Genomic DNA, 17,759 nt, shown 5'->3' with positions numbered 1-17,759 from the left:
CCGTACAGCCATGCAGCTATCGTGGCAGAAAACGGAGTGAAAGTTGTAGAGTTGAGGCCTTGACATTTACATCTGGGTTTTGCTACTGCCGAAACGACTGATTCTGTCGCTTCTCTGAGGACAGTCTCCATTGACGCTTCACTGAAATGTCTCCAATGCCGCGGCACGAGTGCTTGTCTCGTCTGATTTTGTATCACCTTTTTCTTTCCTTTGTCTTTTTACCGATCCTTAACGCTGCGCGCACGAGTGATGTCCTGCATTTGAAATGTCTGGATGTGGTCAAGCGATTGGAAGACACGTCTGGAGGTCAGTGTGCACCAATGCTTTAACTGGCCCCGGAGGCCGCCGCCCACCTTTTTCACAGTTTCCGTAGTGTAGTGGTTATCACGTTCGCCTCACACGCGAAAGGTCCCCGGTTCGAAACCGGGCGGAAACACTTCTTTGTGTTCACACGGAGTAACTGAATCAAACTGTGCTGTCTCATATTAGCAGTGAGAAGGACGCATAGACTTAAAGTTTGGTGCTCCAATGTCAGCGGAGAACTTGTTTATGTCTTATTCTGTGTCGCTTTTGTTTGTTTTCAAACCATCCTCGACGTTGCCCAAAAGCAAGGACGACCTCCTGTATTTGAAATGTTTGGATATGCTCAAGCAATTGAAGACATGTCGGGGGGGGTCAAGTGCTTTGAGCCACCCGCGTGAACGGTGCCAAGCTTTTCACAGTTTCCGTAGTGTAGTGGTTATCACGTTCGCCTAACACGCGAAAGGTCCCCGGTTCGAAACCGGGCGGAAACACTCCTCTGTTTATGCTCACTCTGAGTCATGAATAAAATCAAACGACGGAGATTCAGACCAGCAGCACACTGGGCGGTATGCAGCGCCGCGTCAAACCATAGAAAACCGCATGGAGTTAACGGAGGCACGAGGGATAAAGGAGTCACCGTCATAGTCATGTCTAATAACCGCTTCCAGGCATGCTTTCTGCCCAGCCTATTTTCTCATTTCTGCACGGGAACGCGGCAGGCCCATGTCCTGGCCGTATCGCTCTGTTGGACAGGAGGAGGAGCACGCATGGTGTTGCTGGTGTATTGCTTTTGTCTGGCCCGGTGAACAATCGGCAGCTGGCAGAAAAGTCAACTCTCCCCGTCGGGGAATCGAACCCCGGTCTTCCGCGTGACAGGCGGAGATACTGTCCACTATACTAACGAGGACGGCTGCACCACTCTGGGCACGTCAGCGGGCCGGTGGGGCGGTTCCCACCTTTACGGGGAACGCTCCAGCGGTCATCCACATGTTTGAACGGAGAAGTCGCATGTCAACCTCATGGTGGCGCCAGGGGAGAAGGCAAAGGATCGCCGAAGCCATCGGAATGCATCGCTCGGGAGCCACGAATGTCTGTACCAAATTTCGGGCCAACCCATCAAGCAGGTGTTCACATATATCACAAGTGAAATCCTCAGCTTCTGCTGGCGCTGGAGAAAACGTCAGAGGGTGACCAAAGTGCTTAGAATGCATCCTGTGGGGACCGTGAAGCTCTGTCCCAACTCTCACGGCAATCCATCTAACGGTTGTCCAGATACTTCACTCTGGGCCACAAATGTCGACCTCACGGTGGCACTGGGGGAAAAGTGAAGAGGATCACCAGAGTCAGTAGGATTCATCCTCTGGGGACCAGGGATGAATGTCTGGACTGCAATTTCCTTGCAATCCATCCAACAGTCGTCGAGATATTTAAGTCTGGGCCAAAGTGGTGTACCGACCCACGCTGCCATCCGTACAGCCATGCAGCTATCGTGGCAGAAAACGGAGTGAAAGTTGTAGAGTTGAGGCCTTGACATTTACATCTGGGTTTTGCTACTGCCGAAACGACTGATTCTGTCGCTTCTCTGAGGACAGTCTCCATTGACGCTTCACTGAAATGTCTCCAATGCCGCGGCACGAGTGCTTGTCTCGTCTGATTTTGTATCACCTTTTTCTTTCCTTTGTCTTTTTACCGATCCTTAACGCTGCGCGCACGAGTGATGTCCTGCATTTGAAATGTCTGGATGTGGTCAAGCGATTGGAAGACACGTCTGGAGGTCAGTGTGCACCAATGCTTTAACTGGCCCCGGAGGCCGCCGCCCACCTTTTTCACAGTTTCCGTAGTGTAGTGGTTATCACGTTCGCCTCACACGCGAAAGGTCCCCGGTTCGAAACCGGGCGGAAACACTTCTTTGTGTTCACACGGAGTAACTGAATCAAACTGTGCTGTCTCATATTAGCAGTGAGAAGGACGCATAGACTTAAAGTTTGGTGCTCCAATGTCAGCGGAGAACTTGTTTATGTCTTATTCTGTGTCGCTTTTGTTTGTTTTCAAACCATCCTCGACGTTGCCCAAAAGCAAGGACGACCTCCTGTATTTGAAATGTTTGGATATGCTCAAGCAATTGAAGACATGTCGGGGGGGGTCAAGTGCTTTGAGCCACCCGCGTGAACGGTGCCAAGCTTTTCACAGTTTCCGTAGTGTAGTGGTTATCACGTTCGCCTAACACGCGAAAGGTCCCCGGTTCGAAACCGGGCGGAAACACTCCTCTGTTTATGCTCACTCTGAGTCATGAATAAAATCAAACGACGGAGATTCAGACCAGCAGCACACTGGGCGGTATGCAGCGCCGCGTCAAACCATAGAAAACCGCATGGAGTTAACGGAGGCACGAGGGATAAAGGAGTCACCGTCATAGTCATGTCTAATAACCGCTTCCAGGCATGCTTTCTGCCCAGCCGATTTTCTCATTTCTGCACGGGAACGCGGCAGGCCCATGTCCTGGCCGTATCGCTCTGTTGGACAGGAGGAGGAGCACGCATGGTGTTGCTGGTGTATTGCTTTTGTCTGGCCCGGTGAACAATCGGCAGCTGGCAGAAAAGTCAACTCTCCCCGTCGGGGAATCGAACCCCGGTCTTCCGCGTGACAGGCGGAGATACTGTCCACTATACTAACGAGGACGGCTGCACCACTCTGGGCACGTCAGCGGGCCGGTGGGGCGGTTCCCACCTTTACGGGGAACGCTCCAGCGGTCATCCACATGTTTGAACGGAGAAGTCGCATGTCAACCTCATGGTGGCGCCAGGGGAGAAGGCAAAGGATCGCCGAAGCCATCGGAATGCATCGCTCGGGAGCCACGAATGTCTGTACCAAATTTCGGGCCAACCCATCAAGCAGGTGTTCACATATATCACAAGTGAAATCCTCAGCTTCTGCTGGCGCTGGAGAAAACGTCAGAGGGTGACCAAAGTGCTTAGAATGCATCCTGTGGGGACCGTGAAGCTCTGTCCCAACTCTCACGGCAATCCATCTAACGGTTGTCCAGATACTTCACTCTGGGCCACAAATGTCGACCTCACGGTGGCACTGGGGGAAAAGTGAAGAGGATCACCAGAGTCAGTAGGATTCATCCTCTGGGGACCAGGGATGAATGTCTGGACTGCAATTTCCTTGCAATCCATCCAACAGTCGTCGAGATATTTAAGTCTGGGCCAAAGTGGTGTACCGACCCACGCTGCCATCCGTACAGCCATGCAGCTATCGTGGCAGAAAACGGAGTGAAAGTTGTAGAGTTGAGGCCTTGACATTTACATCTGGGTTTTGCTACTGCCGAAACGACTGATTCTGTCGCTTCTCTGAGGACAGTCTCCATTGACGCTTCACTGAAATGTCTCCAATGCCGCGGCACGAGTGCTTGTCTCGTCTGATTTTGTATCACCTTTTTCTTTCCTTTGTCTTTTTACCGATCCTTAACGCTGCGCGCACGAGTGATGTCCTGCATTTGAAATGTCTGGATGTGGTCAAGCGATTGGAAGACACGTCTGGAGGTCAGTGTGCACCAATGCTTTAACTGGCCCCGGAGGCCGCCGCCCACCTTTTTCACAGTTTCCGTAGTGTAGTGGTTATCACGTTCGCCTCACACGCGAAAGGTCCCCGGTTCGAAACCGGGCGGAAACACTTCTTTGTGTTCACACGGAGTAACTGAATCAAACTGTGCTGTCTCATATTAGCAGTGAGAAGGACGCATAGACTTAAAGTTTGGTGCTCCAATGTCAGCGGAGAACTTGTTTATGTCTTATTCTGTGTCGCTTTTGTTTGTTTTCAAACCATCCTCGACGTTGCCCAAAAGCAAGGACGACCTCCTGTATTTGAAATGTTTGGATATGCTCAAGCAATTGAAGACATGTCGGGGGGGGTCAAGTGCTTTGAGCCACCCGCGTGAACGGTGCCAAGCTTTTCACAGTTTCCGTAGTGTAGTGGTTATCACGTTCGCCTAACACGCGAAAGGTCCCCGGTTCGAAACCGGGCGGAAACACTCCTCTGTTTATGCTCACTCTGAGTCATGAATAAAATCAAACGACGGAGATTCAGACCAGCAGCACACTGGGCGGTATGCAGCGCCGCGTCAAACCATAGAAAACCGCATGGAGTTAACGGAGGCACGAGGGATAAAGGAGTCACCGTCATAGTCATGTCTAATAACCGCTTCCAGGCATGCTTTCTGCCCAGCCTATTTTCTCATTTCTGCACGGGAACGCGGCAGGCCCATGTCCTGGCCGTATCGCTCTGTTGGACAGGAGGAGGAGCACGCATGGTGTTGCTGGTGTATTGCTTTTGTCTGGCCCGGTGAACAATCGGCAGCTGGCAGAAAAGTCAACTCTCCCCGTCGGGGAATCGAACCCCGGTCTTCCGCGTGACAGGCGGAGATACTGTCCACTATACTAACGAGGACGGCTGCACCACTCTGGGCACGTCAGCGGGCCGGTGGGGCGGTTCCTACCTTTACGGGGAACGCTCCAGCGGTCATCCACATGTTTGAACGGAGAAGTCGCATGTCAACCTCATGGTGGCGCCAGGGGAGAAGGCAAAGGATCGCCGAAGCCATCGGAATGCATCGCTCGGGAGCCACGAATGTCTGTACCAAATTTCGGGCCAACCCATCAAGCAGGTGTTCACATATATCACAAGTGAAATCCTCAGCTTCTGCTGGCGCTGGAGAAAACGTCAGAGGGTGACCAAAGTGCTTAGAATGCATCCTGTGGGGACCGTGAAGCTCTGTCCCAACTCTCACGGCAATCCATCTAACGGTTGTCCAGATACTTCACTCTGGGCCACAAATGTCGACCTCACGGTGGCACTGGGGGAAAAGTGAAGAGGATCACCAGAGTCAGTAGGATTCATCCTCTGGGGACCAGGGATGAATGTCTGGACTGCAATTTCCTTGCAATCCATCCAACAGTCGTCGAGATATTTAAGTCTGGGCCAAAGTGGTGTACCGACCCACGCTGCCATCCGTACAGCCATGCAGCTATCGTGGCAGAAAACGGAGTGAAAGTTGTAGAGTTGAGGCCTTGACATTTACATCTGGGTTTTGCTACTGCCGAAACGACTGATTCTGTCGCTTCTCTGAGGACAGTCTCCATTGACGCTTCACTGAAATGTCTCCAATGCCGCGGCACGAGTGCTTGTCTCGTCTGATTTTGTATCACCTTTTTCTTTCCTTTGTCTTTTTACCGATCCTTAACGCTGCGCGCACGAGTGATGTCCTGCATTTGAAATGTCTGGATGTGGTCAAGCGATTGGAAGACACGTCTGGAGGTCAGTGTGCACCAATGCTTTAACTGGCCCCGGAGGCCGCCGCCCACCTTTTTCACAGTTTCCGTAGTGTAGTGGTTATCACGTTCGCCTCACACGCGAAAGGTCCCCGGTTCGAAACCGGGCGGAAACACTTCTTTGTGTTCACACGGAGTAACTGAATCAAACTGTGCTGTCTCATATTAGCAGTGAGAAGGACGCATAGACTTAAAGTTTGGTGCTCCAATGTCAGCGGAGAACTTGTTTATGTCTTATTCTGTGTCGCTTTTGTTTGTTTTCAAACCATCCTCGACGTTGCCCAAAAGCAAGGACGACCTCCTGTATTTGAAATGTTTGGATATGCTCAAGCAATTGAAGACATGTCGGGGGGGGTCAAGTGCTTTGAGCCACCCGCGTGAACGGTGCCAAGCTTTTCACAGTTTCCGTAGTGTAGTGGTTATCACGTTCGCCTAACACGCGAAAGGTCCCCGGTTCGAAACCGGGCGGAAACACTCCTCTGTTTATGCTCACTCTGAGTCATGAATAAAATCAAACGACGGAGATTCAGACCAGCAGCACACTGGGCGGTATGCAGCGCCGCGTCAAACCATAGAAAACCGCATGGAGTTAACGGAGGCACGAGGGATAAAGGAGTCACCGTCATAGTCATGTCTAATAACCGCTTCCAGGCATGCTTTCTGCCCAGCCTATTTTCTCATTTCTGCACGGGAACGCGGCAGGCCCATGTCCTGGCCGTATCGCTCTGTTGGACAGGAGGAGGAGCACGCATGGTGTTGCTGGTGTATTGCTTTTGTCTGGCCCGGTGAACAATCGGCAGCTGGCAGAAAAGTCAACTCTCCCCGTCGGGGAATCGAACCCCGGTCTTCCGCGTGACAGGCGGAGATACTGTCCACTATACTAACGAGGACGGCTGCACCACTCTGGGCACGTCAGCGGGCCGGTGGGGCGGTTCCTACCTTTACGGGGAACGCTCCAGCGGTCATCCACATGTTTGAACGGAGAAGTCGCATGTCAACCTCATGGTGGCGCCAGGGGAGAAGGCAAAGGATCGCCGAAGCCATCGGAATGCATCGCTCGGGAGCCACGAATGTCTGTACCAAATTTCGGGCCAACCCATCAAGCAGGTGTTCACATATATCACAAGTGAAATCCTCAGCTTCTGCTGGCGCTGGAGAAAACGTCAGAGGGTGACCAAAGTGCTTAGAATGCATCCTGTGGGGACCGTGAAGCTCTGTCCCAACTCTCACGGCAATCCATCTAACGGTTGTCCAGATACTTCACTCTGGGCCACAAATGTCGACCTCACGGTGGCACTGGGGGAAAAGTGAAGAGGATCACCAGAGTCAGTAGGATTCATCCTCTGGGGACCAGGGATGAATGTCTGGACTGCAATTTCCTTGCAATCCATCCAACAGTCGTCGAGATATTTAAGTCTGGGCCAAAGTGGTGTACCGACCCACGCTGCCATCCGTACAGCCATGCAGCTATCGTGGCAGAAAACGGAGTGAAAGTTGTAGAGTTGAGGCCTTGACATTTACATCTGGGTTTTGCTACTGCCGAAACGACTGATTCTGTCGCTTCTCTGAGGACAGTCTCCATTGACGCTTCACTGAAATGTCTCCAATGCCGCGGCACGAGTGCTTGTCTCGTCTGATTTTGTATCACCTTTTTCTTTCCTTTGTCTTTTTACCGATCCTTAACGCTGCGCGCACGAGTGATGTCCTGCATTTGAAATGTCTGGATGTGGTCAAGCGATTGGAAGACACGTCTGGAGGTCAGTGTGCACCAATGCTTTAACTGGCCCCGGAGGCCGCCGCCCACCTTTTTCACAGTTTCCGTAGTGTAGTGGTTATCACGTTCGCCTCACACGCGAAAGGTCCCCGGTTCGAAACCGGGCGGAAACACTTCTTTGTGTTCACACGGAGTAACTGAATCAAACTGTGCTGTCTCATATTAGCAGTGAGAAGGACGCATAGACTTAAAGTTTGGTGCTCCAATGTCAGCGGAGAACTTGTTTATGTCTTATTCTGTGTCGCTTTTGTTTGTTTTCAAACCATCCTCGACGTTGCCCAAAAGCAAGGACGACCTCCTGTATTTGAAATGTTTGGATATGCTCAAGCAATTGAAGACATGTCGGGGGGGGTCAAGTGCTTTGAGCCACCCGCGTGAACGGTGCCAAGCTTTTCACAGTTTCCGTAGTGTAGTGGTTATCACGTTCGCCTAACACGCGAAAGGTCCCCGGTTCGAAACCGGGCGGAAACACTCCTCTGTTTATGCTCACTCTGAGTCATGAATAAAATCAAACGACGGAGATTCAGACCAGCAGCACACTGGGCGGTATGCAGCGCCGCGTCAAACCATAGAAAACCGCATGGAGTTAACGGAGGCACGAGGGATAAAGGAGTCACCGTCATAGTCATGTCTAATAACCGCTTCCAGGCATGCTTTCTGCCCAGCCGATTTTCTCATTTCTGCACGGGAACGCGGCAGGCCCATGTCCTGGCCGTATCGCTCTGTTGGACAGGAGGAGGAGCACGCATGGTGTTGCTGGTGTATTGCTTTTGTCTGGCCCGGTGAACAATCGGCAGCTGGCAGAAAAGTCAACTCTCCCCGTCGGGGAATCGAACCCCGGTCTTCCGCGTGACAGGCGGAGATACTGTCCACTATACTAACGAGGACGGCTGCACCACTCTGGGCACGTCAGCGGGCCGGTGGGGCGGTTCCCACCTTTACGGGGAACGCTCCAGCGGTCATCCACATGTTTGAACGGAGAAGTCGCATGTCAACCTCATGGTGGCGCCAGGGGAGAAGGCAAAGGATCGCCGAAGCCATCGGAATGCATCGCTCGGGAGCCACGAATGTCTGTACCAAATTTCGGGCCAACCCATCAAGCAGGTGTTCACATATATCACAAGTGAAATCCTCAGCTTCTGCTGGCGCTGGAGAAAACGTCAGAGGGTGACCAAAGTGCTTAGAATGCATCCTGTGGGGACCGTGAAGCTCTGTCCCAACTCTCACGGCAATCCATCTAACGGTTGTCCAGATACTTCACTCTGGGCCACAAATGTCGACCTCACGGTGGCACTGGGGGAAAAGTGAAGAGGATCACCAGAGTCAGTAGGATTCATCCTCTGGGGACCAGGGATGAATGTCTGGACTGCAATTTCCTTGCAATCCATCCAACAGTCGTCGAGATATTTAAGTCTGGGCCAAAGTGGTGTACCGACCCACGCTGCCATCCGTACAGCCATGCAGCTATCGTGGCAGAAAACGGAGTGAAAGTTGTAGAGTTGAGGCCTTGACATTTACATCTGGGTTTTGCTACTGCCGAAACGACTGATTCTGTCGCTTCTCTGAGGACAGTCTCCATTGACGCTTCACTGAAATGTCTCCAATGCCGCGGCACGAGTGCTTGTCTCGTCTGATTTTGTATCACCTTTTTCTTTCCTTTGTCTTTTTACCGATCCTTAACGCTGCGCGCACGAGTGATGTCCTGCATTTGAAATGTCTGGATGTGGTCAAGCGATTGGAAGACACGTCTGGAGGTCAGTGTGCACCAATGCTTTAACTGGCCCCGGAGGCCGCCGCCCACCTTTTTCACAGTTTCCGTAGTGTAGTGGTTATCACGTTCGCCTCACACGCGAAAGGTCCCCGGTTCGAAACCGGGCGGAAACACTTCTTTGTGTTCACACGGAGTAACTGAATCAAACTGTGCTGTCTCATATTAGCAGTGAGAAGGACGCATAGACTTAAAGTTTGGTGCTCCAATGTCAGCGGAGAACTTGTTTATGTCTTATTCTGTGTCGCTTTTGTTTGTTTTCAAACCATCCTCGACGTTGCCCAAAAGCAAGGACGACCTCCTGTATTTGAAATGTTTGGATATGCTCAAGCAATTGAAGACATGTCGGGGGGGGTCAAGTGCTTTGAGCCACCCGCGTGAACGGTGCCAAGCTTTTCACAGTTTCCGTAGTGTAGTGGTTATCACGTTCGCCTAATACGCGAAAGGTCCCCGGTTCGAAACCGGGCGGAAACACTCCTCTGTTTATGCTCACTCTGAGTCATGAATAAAATCAAACGACGGAGATTCAGACCAGCAGCACACTGGGCGGTATGCAGCGCCGCGTCAAACCATAGAAAACCGCATGGAGTTAACGGAGGCACGAGGGATAAAGGAGTCACCGTCATAGTCATGTCTAATAACCGCTTCCAGGCATGCTTTCTGCCCAGCCTATTTTCTCATTTCTGCACGGGAACGCGGCAGGCCCATGTCCTGGCCGTATCGCTCTGTTGGACAGGAGGAGGAGCACGCATGGTGTTGCTGGTGTATTGCTTTTGTCTGGCCCGGTGAACAATCGGCAGCTGGCAGAAAAGTCAACTCTCCCCGTCGGGGAATCGAACCCCGGTCTTCCGCGTGACAGGCGGAGATACTGTCCACTATACTAACGAGGACGGCTGCACCACTCTGGGCACGTCAGCGGGCCGGTGGGGCGGTTCCTACCTTTACGGGGAACGCTCCAGCGGTCATCCACATGTTTGAACGGAGAAGTCGCATGTCAACCTCATGGTGGCGCCAGGGGAGAAGGCAAAGGATCGCCGAAGCCATCGGAATGCATCGCTCGGGAGCCACGAATGTCTGTACCAAATTTCGGGCCAACCCATCAAGCAGGTGTTCACATATATCACAAGTGAAATCCTCAGCTTCTGCTGGCGCTGGAGAAAACGTCAGAGGGTGACCAAAGTGCTTAGAATGCATCCTGTGGGGACCGTGAAGCTCTGTCCCAACTCTCACGGCAATCCATCTAACGGTTGTCCAGATACTTCACTCTGGGCCACAAATGTCGACCTCACGGTGGCACTGGGGGAAAAGTGAAGAGGATCACCAGAGTCAGTAGGATTCATCCTCTGGGGACCAGGGATGAATGTCTGGACTGCAATTTCCTTGCAATCCATCCAACAGTCGTCGAGATATTTAAGTCTGGGCCAAAGTGGTGTACCGACCCACGCTGCCATCCGTACAGCCATGCAGCTATCGTGGCAGAAAACGGAGTGAAAGTTGTAGAGTTGAGGCCTTGACATTTACATCTGGGTTTTGCTACTGCCGAAACGACTGATTCTGTCGCTTCTCTGAGGACAGTCTCCATTGACGCTTCACTGAAATGTCTCCAATGCCGCGGCACGAGTGCTTGTCTCGTCTGATTTTGTATCACCTTTTTCTTTCCTTTGTCTTTTTACCGATCCTTAACGCTGCGCGCACGAGTGATGTCCTGCATTTGAAATGTCTGGATGTGGTCAAGCGATTGGAAGACACGTCTGGAGGTCAGTGTGCACCAATGCTTTAACTGGCCCCGGAGGCCGCCGCCCACCTTTTTCACAGTTTCCGTAGTGTAGTGGTTATCACGTTCGCCTCACACGCGAAAGGTCCCCGGTTCGAAACCGGGCGGAAACACTTCTTTGTGTTCACACGGAGTAACTGAATCAAACTGTGCTGTCTCATATTAGCAGTGAGAAGGACGCATAGACTTAAAGTTTGGTGCTCCAATGTCAGCGGAGAACTTGTTTATGTCTTATTCTGTGTCGCTTTTGTTTGTTTTCAAACCATCCTCGACGTTGCCCAAAAGCAAGGACGACCTCCTGTATTTGAAATGTTTGGATATGCTCAAGCAATTGAAGACATGTCGGGGGGGGTCAAGTGCTTTGAGCCACCCGCGTGAACGGTGCCAAGCTTTTCACAGTTTCCGTAGTGTAGTGGTTATCACGTTCGCCTAACACGCGAAAGGTCCCCGGTTCGAAACCGGGCGGAAACACTCCTCTGTTTATGCTCACTCTGAGTCATGAATAAAATCAAACGACGGAGATTCAGACCAGCAGCACACTGGGCGGTATGCAGCGCCGCGTCAAACCATAGAAAACCGCATGGAGTTAACGGAGGCACGAGGGATAAAGGAGTCACCGTCATAGTCATGTCTAATAACCGCTTCCAGGCATGCTTTCTGCCCAGCCTATTTTCTCATTTCTGCACGGGAACGCGGCAGGCCCATGTCCTGGCCGTATCGCTCTGTTGGACAGGAGGAGGAGCACGCATGGTGTTGCTGGTGTATTGCTTTTGTCTGGCCCGGTGAACAATCGGCAGCTGGCAGAAAAGTCAACTCTCCCCGTCGGGGAATCGAACCCCGGTCTTCCGCGTGACAGGCGGAGATACTGTCCACTATACTAACGAGGACGGCTGCACCACTCTGGGCACGTCAGCGGGCCGGTGGGGCGGTTCCTACCTTTACGGGGAACGCTCCAGCGGTCATCCACATGTTTGAACGGAGAAGTCGCATGTCAACCTCATGGTGGCGCCAGGGGAGAAGGCAAAGGATCGCCGAAGCCATCGGAATGCATCGCTCGGGAGCCACGAATGTCTGTACCAAATTTCGGGCCAACCCATCAAGCAGGTGTTCACATATATCACAAGTGAAATCCTCAGCTTCTGCTGGCGCTGGAGAAAACGTCAGAGGGTGACCAAAGTGCTTAGAATGCATCCTGTGGGGACCGTGAAGCTCTGTCCCAACTCTCACGGCAATCCATCTAACGGTTGTCCAGATACTTCACTCTGGGCCACAAATGTCGACCTCACGGTGGCACTGGGGGAAAAGTGAAGAGGATCACCAGAGTCAGTAGGATTCATCCTCTGGGGACCAGGGATGAATGTCTGGACTGCAATTTCCTTGCAATCCATCCAACAGTCGTCGAGATATTTAAGTCTGGGCCAAAGTGGTGTACCGACCCACGCTGCCATCCGTACAGCCATGCAGCTATCGTGGCAGAAAACGGAGTGAAAGTTGTAGAGTTGAGGCCTTGACATTTACATCTGGGTTTTGCTACTGCCGAAACGACTGATTCTGTCGCTTCTCTGAGGACAGTCTCCATTGACGCTTCACTGAAATGTCTCCAATGCCGCGGCACGAGTGCTTGTCTCGTCTGATTTTGTATCACCTTTTTCTTTCCTTTGTCTTTTTACCGATCCTTAACGCTGCGCGCACGAGTGATGTCCTGCATTTGAAATGTCTGGATGTGGTCAAGCGATTGGAAGACACGTCTGGAGGTCAGTGTGCACCAATGCTTTAACTGGCCCCGGAGGCCGCCGCCCACCTTTTTCACAGTTTCCGTAGTGTAGTGGTTATCACGTTCGCCTCACACGCGAAAGGTCCCCGGTTCGAAACCGGGCGGAAACACTTCTTTGTGTTCACACGGAGTAACTGAATCAAACTGTGCTGTCTCATATTAGCAGTGAGAAGGACGCATAGACTTAAAGTTTGGTGCTCCAATGTCAGCGGAGAACTTGTTTATGTCTTATTCTGTGTCGCTTTTGTTTGTTTTCAAACCATCCTCGACGTTGCCCAAAAGCAAGGACGACCTCCTGTATTTGAAATGTTTGGATATGCTCAAGCAATTGAAGACATGTCGGGGGGGGGTCAAGTGCTTTGAGCCACCCGCGTGAACGGTGCCAAGCTTTTCACAGTTTCCGTAGTGTAGTGGTTATCACGTTCGCCTAACACGCGAAAGGTCCCCGGTTCGAAACCGGGCGGAAACACTCCTCTGTTTATGCTCACTCTGAGTCATGAATAAAATCAAACGACGGAGATTCAGACCAGCAGCACACTGGGCGGTATGCAGCGCCGCGTCAAACCATAGAAAACCGCATGGAGTTAACGGAGGCACGAGGGATAAAGGAGTCACCGTCATAGTCATGTCTAATAACCGCTTCCAGGCATGCTTTCTGCCCAGCCTATTTTCTCATTTCTGCACGGGAACGCGGCAGGCCCATGTCCTGGCCGTATCGCTCTGTTGGACAGGAGGAGGAGCACGCATGGTGTTGCTGGTGTATTGCTTTTGTCTGGCCCGGTGAACAATCGGCAGCTGGCAGAAAAGTCAACTCTCCCCGTCGGGGAATCGAACCCCGGTCTTCCGCGTGACAGGCGGAGATACTGTCCACTATACTAACGAGGACGGCTGCACCACTCTGGGCACGTCAGCGGGCCGGTGGGGCGGTTCCTACCTTTACGGGGAACGCTCCAGCGGTCATCCACATGTTTGAACGGAGAAGTCGCATGTCAACCTCATGGTGGCGCCAGGGGAGAAGGCAAAGGATCGCCGAAGCCATCGGAATGCATCGCTCGGGAGCCACGAATGTCTGTACCAAATTTCGGGCCAACCCATCAAGCAGGTGTTCACATATATCACAAGTGAAATCCTCAGCTTCTGCTGGCGCTGGAGAAAACGTCAGAGGGTGACCAAAGTGCTTAGAATGCATCCTGTGGGGACCGTGAAGCTCTGTCCCAACTCTCACGGCAATCCATCTAACGGTTGTCCAGATACTTCACTCTGGGCCACAAATGTCGACCTCACGGTGGCACTGGGGGAAAAGTGAAGAGGATCACCAGAGTCAGTAGGATTCATCCTCTGGGGACCAGGGATGAATGTCTGGACTGCAATTTCCTTGCAATCCATCCAACAGTCGTCGAGATATTTAAGTCTGGGCCAAAGTGGTGTACCGACCCACGCTGCCATCCGTACAGCCATGCAGCTATCGTGGCAGAAAACGGAGTGAAAGTTGTAGAGTTGAGGCCTTGACATTTACATCTGGGTTTTGCTACTGCCGAAACGACTGATTCTGTCGCTTCTCTGAGGACAGTCTCCATTGACGCTTCACTGAAATGTCTCCAATGCCGCGGCACGAGTGCTTGTCTCGTCTGATTTTGTATCACCTTTTTCTTTCCTTTGTCTTTTTACCGATCCTTAACGCTGCGCGCACGAGTGATGTCCTGCATTTGAAATGTCTGGATGTGGTCAAGCGATTGGAAGACACGTCTGGAGGTCAGTGTGCACCAATGCTTTAACTGGCCCCGGAGGCCGCCGCCCACCTTTTTCACAGTTTCCGTAGTGTAGTGGTTATCACGTTCGCCTCACACGCGAAAGGTCCCCGGTTCGAAACCGGGCGGAAACACTTCTTTGTGTTCACACGGAGTAACTGAATCAAACTGTGCTGTCTCATATTAGCAGTGAGAAGGACGCATAGACTTAAAGTTTGGTGCTCCAATGTCAGCGGAGAACTTGTTTATGTCTTATTCTGTGTCGCTTTTGTTTGTTTTCAAACCATCCTCGACGTTGCCCAAAAGCAAGGACGACCTCCTGTATTTGAAATGTTTGGATATGCTCAAGCAATTGAAGACATGTCGGGGGGGGTCAAGTGCTTTGAGCCACCCGCGTGAACGGTGCCAAGCTTTTCACAGTTTCCGTAGTGTAGTGGTTATCACGTTCGCCTAACACGCGAAAGGTCCCCGGTTCGAAACCGGGCGGAAACACTCCTCTGTTTATGCTCACTCTGAGTCATGAATAAAATCAAACGACGGAGATTCAGACCAGCAGCACACTGGGCGGTATGCAGCGCCGCGTCAAACCATAGAAAACCGCATGGAGTTAACGGAGGCACGAGGGATAAAGGAGTCACCGTCATAGTCATGTCTAATAACCGCTTCCAGGCATGCTTTCTGCCCAGCCTATTTTCTCATTTCTGCACGGGAACGCGGCAGGCCCATGTCCTGGCCGTATCGCTCTGTTGGACAGGAGGAGGAGCACGCATGGTGTTGCTGGTGTATTGCTTTTGTCTGGCCCGGTGAACAATCGGCAGCTGGCAGAAAAGTCAACTCTCCCCGTCGGGGAATCGAACCCCGGTCTTCCGCGTGACAGGCGGAGATACTGTCCACTATACTAACGAGGACGGCTGCACCACTCTGGGCACGTCAGCGGGCCGGTGGGGCGGTTCCTACCTTTACGGGGAACGCTCCAGCGGTCATCCACATGTTTGAACGGAGAAGTCGCATGTCAACCTCATGGTGGCGCCAGGGGAGAAGGCAAAGGATCGCCGAAGCCATCGGAATGCATCGCTCGGGAGCCACGAATGTCTGTACCAAATTTCGGGCCAACCCATCAAGCAGGTGTTCACATATATCACAAGTGAAATCCTCAGCTTCTGCTGGCGCTGGAGAAAACGTCAGAGGGTGACCAAAGTGCTTAGAATGCATCCTGTGGGGACCGTGAAGCTCTGTCCCAACTCTCACGGCAATCCATCTAACGGTTGTCCAGATACTTCACTCTGGGCCACAAATGTCGACCTCACGGTGGCACTGGGGGAAAAGTGAAGAGGATCACCAGAGTCAGTAGGATTCATCCTCTGGGGACCAGGGATGAATGTCTGGACTGCAATTTCCTTGCAATCCATCCAACAGTCGTCGAGATATTTAAGTCTGGGCCAAAGTGGTGTACCGACCCACGCTGCCATCCGTACAGCCATGCAGCTATCGTGGCAGAAAACGGAGTGAAAGTTGTAGAGTTGAGGCCTTGACATTTACATCTGGGTTTTGCTACTGCCGAAACGACTGATTCTGTCGCTTCTCTGAGGACAGTCTCCATTGACGCTTCACTGAAATGTCTCCAATGCCGCGGCACGAGTGCTTGTCTCGTCTGATTTTGTATCACCTTTTTCTTTCCTTTGTCTTTTTACCGATCCTTAACGCTGCGCGCACGAGTGATGTCCTGCATTTGAAATGTCTGGATGTGGTCAAGCGATTGGAAGACACGTCTGGAGGTCAGTGTGCACCAATGCTTTAACTGGCCCCGGAGGCCGCCGCCTACCTTTTTCACAGTTTCCGTAGTGTAGTGGTTATCACGTTCGCCTCACACGCGAAAGGTCCCCGGTTCGAAACCGGGCGGAAACACTTCTTTGTGTTCACACGGAGTAACTGAATCAAACTGTGCTGTCTCATATTAGCAGTGAGAAGGACGCATAGACTTAAAGTTTGGTGCTCCAATGTCAGCGGAGAACTTTTTTATGTCTTATTCTGTGTCGCTTTTGTTTGTTTTCAAACCATCCTCGACGTTGCCCAAAAGCAAGGACGACCTCCTGTATTTGAAATGTTTGGATATGCTCAAGCAATTGAAGACATGTCGGGGGGGGGTCAAGTGCTTTGAGCCACCCGCGTGAACGGTGCCAAGCTTTTCACAGTTTCCGTAGTGTAGTGGTTATCACGTTCGCCTAACACGCGAAAGGTCCCCGGTTCGAAACCGGGCGGAAACACTCCTCTGTTTATGCTCACTCTGAGTCATGAATAAAATCAAACGACGGAGATTCAGACCAGCAGCACACTGGGCGGTATGCAGCGCCGCGTCAAACCATAGAAAACCGCATGGAGTTAACGGAGGCACGAGGGATAAAGGAGTCACCGTCATAGTCATGTCTAATAACCGCTTCCAGGCATGCTTTCTGCCCAGCCTATTTTCTCATTTCTGCACGGGAACGCGGCAGGCCCATGTCCTGGCCGTATCGCTCTGTTGGACAGGAGGAGGAGCACGCATGGTGTTGCTGGTGTATTGCTTTTGTCTGGCCCGGTGAACAATCGGCAGCTGGCAGAAAAGTCAACTCTCCCCGTCGGGGAATCGAACCCCGGTCTTCCGCGTGACAGGCGGAGATACTGTCCACTATACTAACGAGGACGGCTGCACCACTCTGGGCACGTCAGCGGGCCGGTGGGGCGGTTCCCACCTTTACGGGGAACGCTCCAGCGGTCATCCACATGTTTGAACGGAGAAGTCGCATGTCAACCTCATGGTGGCGCCAGGGGAGAAGGCAAAGGATCGCCGAAGCCATCGGAATGCATCGCTCGGGAGCCACGAATGTCTGTACCAAATTTCGGGCCAACCCATCAAGCAGGTGTTCACATATATCACAAGTGAAATCCTCAGCTTCTGCTGGCGCTGGAGAAAACGTCAGAGGGTGACCAAAGTGCTTAGAATGCATCCTGTGGGGACCGTGAAGCTCTGTCCCAACTCTCACGGCAATCCATCTAACGGTTGTCCAGATACTTCACTCTGGGCCACAAATGTCGACCTCACGGTGGCACTGGGGGAAAAGTGAAGAGGATCACCAGAGTCAGTAGGATTCATCCTCTGGGGACCAGGGATGAATGTCTGGACTGCAATTTCCTTGCAATCCATCCAACAGTCGTCGAGATATTTAAGTCTGGGCCAAAGTGGTGTACCGACCCACGCTGCCATCCGTACAGCCATGCAGCTATCGTGGCAGAAAACGGAGTGAAAGTTGT

General features: G+C 52.1%; 30 non-coding genes across 30 annotated transcripts; 20 read left to right on the top strand and 10 right to left on the bottom strand.

Annotated features, from left to right (window-relative positions):
- The first annotated feature begins 363 nt into the window (after positions 1 to 363).
- trnav-cac (transfer RNA valine (anticodon CAC)) lies at positions 364 to 436 on the top strand. Its single transcript has one exon. It is a non-coding gene; the product is annotated as a tRNA-Val (tRNA).
- Positions 437 to 721: 285 nt separating this feature from the next.
- Positions 722 to 794, top strand: trnav-aac (transfer RNA valine (anticodon AAC)). The gene has a single exon. It is a non-coding gene; the product is annotated as a tRNA-Val (tRNA).
- Positions 795 to 1,138: 344 nt separating this feature from the next.
- trnad-guc (transfer RNA aspartic acid (anticodon GUC)) lies at positions 1,139 to 1,210 on the bottom strand. The gene has a single exon. It is a non-coding gene; the product is annotated as a tRNA-Asp (tRNA).
- A 924-nt stretch (positions 1,211 to 2,134) lies between these two features.
- trnav-cac (transfer RNA valine (anticodon CAC)) lies at positions 2,135 to 2,207 on the top strand. Its single transcript has one exon. It is a non-coding gene; the product is annotated as a tRNA-Val (tRNA).
- Positions 2,208 to 2,492: 285 nt separating this feature from the next.
- trnav-aac (transfer RNA valine (anticodon AAC)) lies at positions 2,493 to 2,565 on the top strand. The gene has a single exon. It is a non-coding gene; the product is annotated as a tRNA-Val (tRNA).
- A 344-nt stretch (positions 2,566 to 2,909) lies between these two features.
- trnad-guc (transfer RNA aspartic acid (anticodon GUC)) lies at positions 2,910 to 2,981 on the bottom strand. Its single transcript has one exon. It is a non-coding gene; the product is annotated as a tRNA-Asp (tRNA).
- A 924-nt stretch (positions 2,982 to 3,905) lies between these two features.
- Positions 3,906 to 3,978, top strand: trnav-cac (transfer RNA valine (anticodon CAC)). Its single transcript has one exon. It is a non-coding gene; the product is annotated as a tRNA-Val (tRNA).
- Positions 3,979 to 4,263: 285 nt separating this feature from the next.
- On the top strand, positions 4,264 to 4,336 carry trnav-aac (transfer RNA valine (anticodon AAC)). Its single transcript has one exon. It is a non-coding gene; the product is annotated as a tRNA-Val (tRNA).
- A 344-nt stretch (positions 4,337 to 4,680) lies between these two features.
- trnad-guc (transfer RNA aspartic acid (anticodon GUC)) lies at positions 4,681 to 4,752 on the bottom strand. Its single transcript has one exon. It is a non-coding gene; the product is annotated as a tRNA-Asp (tRNA).
- A 924-nt stretch (positions 4,753 to 5,676) lies between these two features.
- Positions 5,677 to 5,749, top strand: trnav-cac (transfer RNA valine (anticodon CAC)). Its single transcript has one exon. It is a non-coding gene; the product is annotated as a tRNA-Val (tRNA).
- A 285-nt stretch (positions 5,750 to 6,034) lies between these two features.
- trnav-aac (transfer RNA valine (anticodon AAC)) lies at positions 6,035 to 6,107 on the top strand. Its single transcript has one exon. It is a non-coding gene; the product is annotated as a tRNA-Val (tRNA).
- A 344-nt stretch (positions 6,108 to 6,451) lies between these two features.
- On the bottom strand, positions 6,452 to 6,523 carry trnad-guc (transfer RNA aspartic acid (anticodon GUC)). The gene has a single exon. It is a non-coding gene; the product is annotated as a tRNA-Asp (tRNA).
- Positions 6,524 to 7,447: 924 nt separating this feature from the next.
- trnav-cac (transfer RNA valine (anticodon CAC)) lies at positions 7,448 to 7,520 on the top strand. The gene has a single exon. It is a non-coding gene; the product is annotated as a tRNA-Val (tRNA).
- Positions 7,521 to 7,805: 285 nt separating this feature from the next.
- On the top strand, positions 7,806 to 7,878 carry trnav-aac (transfer RNA valine (anticodon AAC)). The gene has a single exon. It is a non-coding gene; the product is annotated as a tRNA-Val (tRNA).
- A 344-nt stretch (positions 7,879 to 8,222) lies between these two features.
- On the bottom strand, positions 8,223 to 8,294 carry trnad-guc (transfer RNA aspartic acid (anticodon GUC)). Its single transcript has one exon. It is a non-coding gene; the product is annotated as a tRNA-Asp (tRNA).
- A 924-nt stretch (positions 8,295 to 9,218) lies between these two features.
- Positions 9,219 to 9,291, top strand: trnav-cac (transfer RNA valine (anticodon CAC)). Its single transcript has one exon. It is a non-coding gene; the product is annotated as a tRNA-Val (tRNA).
- Positions 9,292 to 9,576: 285 nt separating this feature from the next.
- On the top strand, positions 9,577 to 9,649 carry trnai-aau (transfer RNA isoleucine (anticodon AAU)). The gene has a single exon. It is a non-coding gene; the product is annotated as a tRNA-Ile (tRNA).
- Positions 9,650 to 9,993: 344 nt separating this feature from the next.
- On the bottom strand, positions 9,994 to 10,065 carry trnad-guc (transfer RNA aspartic acid (anticodon GUC)). Its single transcript has one exon. It is a non-coding gene; the product is annotated as a tRNA-Asp (tRNA).
- A 924-nt stretch (positions 10,066 to 10,989) lies between these two features.
- Positions 10,990 to 11,062, top strand: trnav-cac (transfer RNA valine (anticodon CAC)). The gene has a single exon. It is a non-coding gene; the product is annotated as a tRNA-Val (tRNA).
- Positions 11,063 to 11,347: 285 nt separating this feature from the next.
- trnav-aac (transfer RNA valine (anticodon AAC)) lies at positions 11,348 to 11,420 on the top strand. Its single transcript has one exon. It is a non-coding gene; the product is annotated as a tRNA-Val (tRNA).
- Positions 11,421 to 11,764: 344 nt separating this feature from the next.
- On the bottom strand, positions 11,765 to 11,836 carry trnad-guc (transfer RNA aspartic acid (anticodon GUC)). Its single transcript has one exon. It is a non-coding gene; the product is annotated as a tRNA-Asp (tRNA).
- Positions 11,837 to 12,760: 924 nt separating this feature from the next.
- Positions 12,761 to 12,833, top strand: trnav-cac (transfer RNA valine (anticodon CAC)). The gene has a single exon. It is a non-coding gene; the product is annotated as a tRNA-Val (tRNA).
- A 286-nt stretch (positions 12,834 to 13,119) lies between these two features.
- trnav-aac (transfer RNA valine (anticodon AAC)) lies at positions 13,120 to 13,192 on the top strand. Its single transcript has one exon. It is a non-coding gene; the product is annotated as a tRNA-Val (tRNA).
- Positions 13,193 to 13,536: 344 nt separating this feature from the next.
- trnad-guc (transfer RNA aspartic acid (anticodon GUC)) lies at positions 13,537 to 13,608 on the bottom strand. The gene has a single exon. It is a non-coding gene; the product is annotated as a tRNA-Asp (tRNA).
- Positions 13,609 to 14,532: 924 nt separating this feature from the next.
- Positions 14,533 to 14,605, top strand: trnav-cac (transfer RNA valine (anticodon CAC)). Its single transcript has one exon. It is a non-coding gene; the product is annotated as a tRNA-Val (tRNA).
- Positions 14,606 to 14,890: 285 nt separating this feature from the next.
- trnav-aac (transfer RNA valine (anticodon AAC)) lies at positions 14,891 to 14,963 on the top strand. Its single transcript has one exon. It is a non-coding gene; the product is annotated as a tRNA-Val (tRNA).
- A 344-nt stretch (positions 14,964 to 15,307) lies between these two features.
- trnad-guc (transfer RNA aspartic acid (anticodon GUC)) lies at positions 15,308 to 15,379 on the bottom strand. The gene has a single exon. It is a non-coding gene; the product is annotated as a tRNA-Asp (tRNA).
- A 924-nt stretch (positions 15,380 to 16,303) lies between these two features.
- trnav-cac (transfer RNA valine (anticodon CAC)) lies at positions 16,304 to 16,376 on the top strand. The gene has a single exon. It is a non-coding gene; the product is annotated as a tRNA-Val (tRNA).
- Positions 16,377 to 16,662: 286 nt separating this feature from the next.
- trnav-aac (transfer RNA valine (anticodon AAC)) lies at positions 16,663 to 16,735 on the top strand. The gene has a single exon. It is a non-coding gene; the product is annotated as a tRNA-Val (tRNA).
- Positions 16,736 to 17,079: 344 nt separating this feature from the next.
- Positions 17,080 to 17,151, bottom strand: trnad-guc (transfer RNA aspartic acid (anticodon GUC)). Its single transcript has one exon. It is a non-coding gene; the product is annotated as a tRNA-Asp (tRNA).
- Positions 17,152 to 17,759: the final 608 nt, after the last annotated feature.

Source organism: Thunnus thynnus, chromosome 18 (assembly GCF_963924715.1).
Source record: "Thunnus thynnus chromosome 18, fThuThy2.1, whole genome shotgun sequence".
NCBI classification, from domain to species: Eukaryota; Metazoa; Chordata; class Actinopteri; order Scombriformes; family Scombridae; genus Thunnus; species Thunnus thynnus.
Note: the sequence above shows the minus strand (reverse complement) of the source record. Positions and strands in the feature narration are given on the sequence as shown.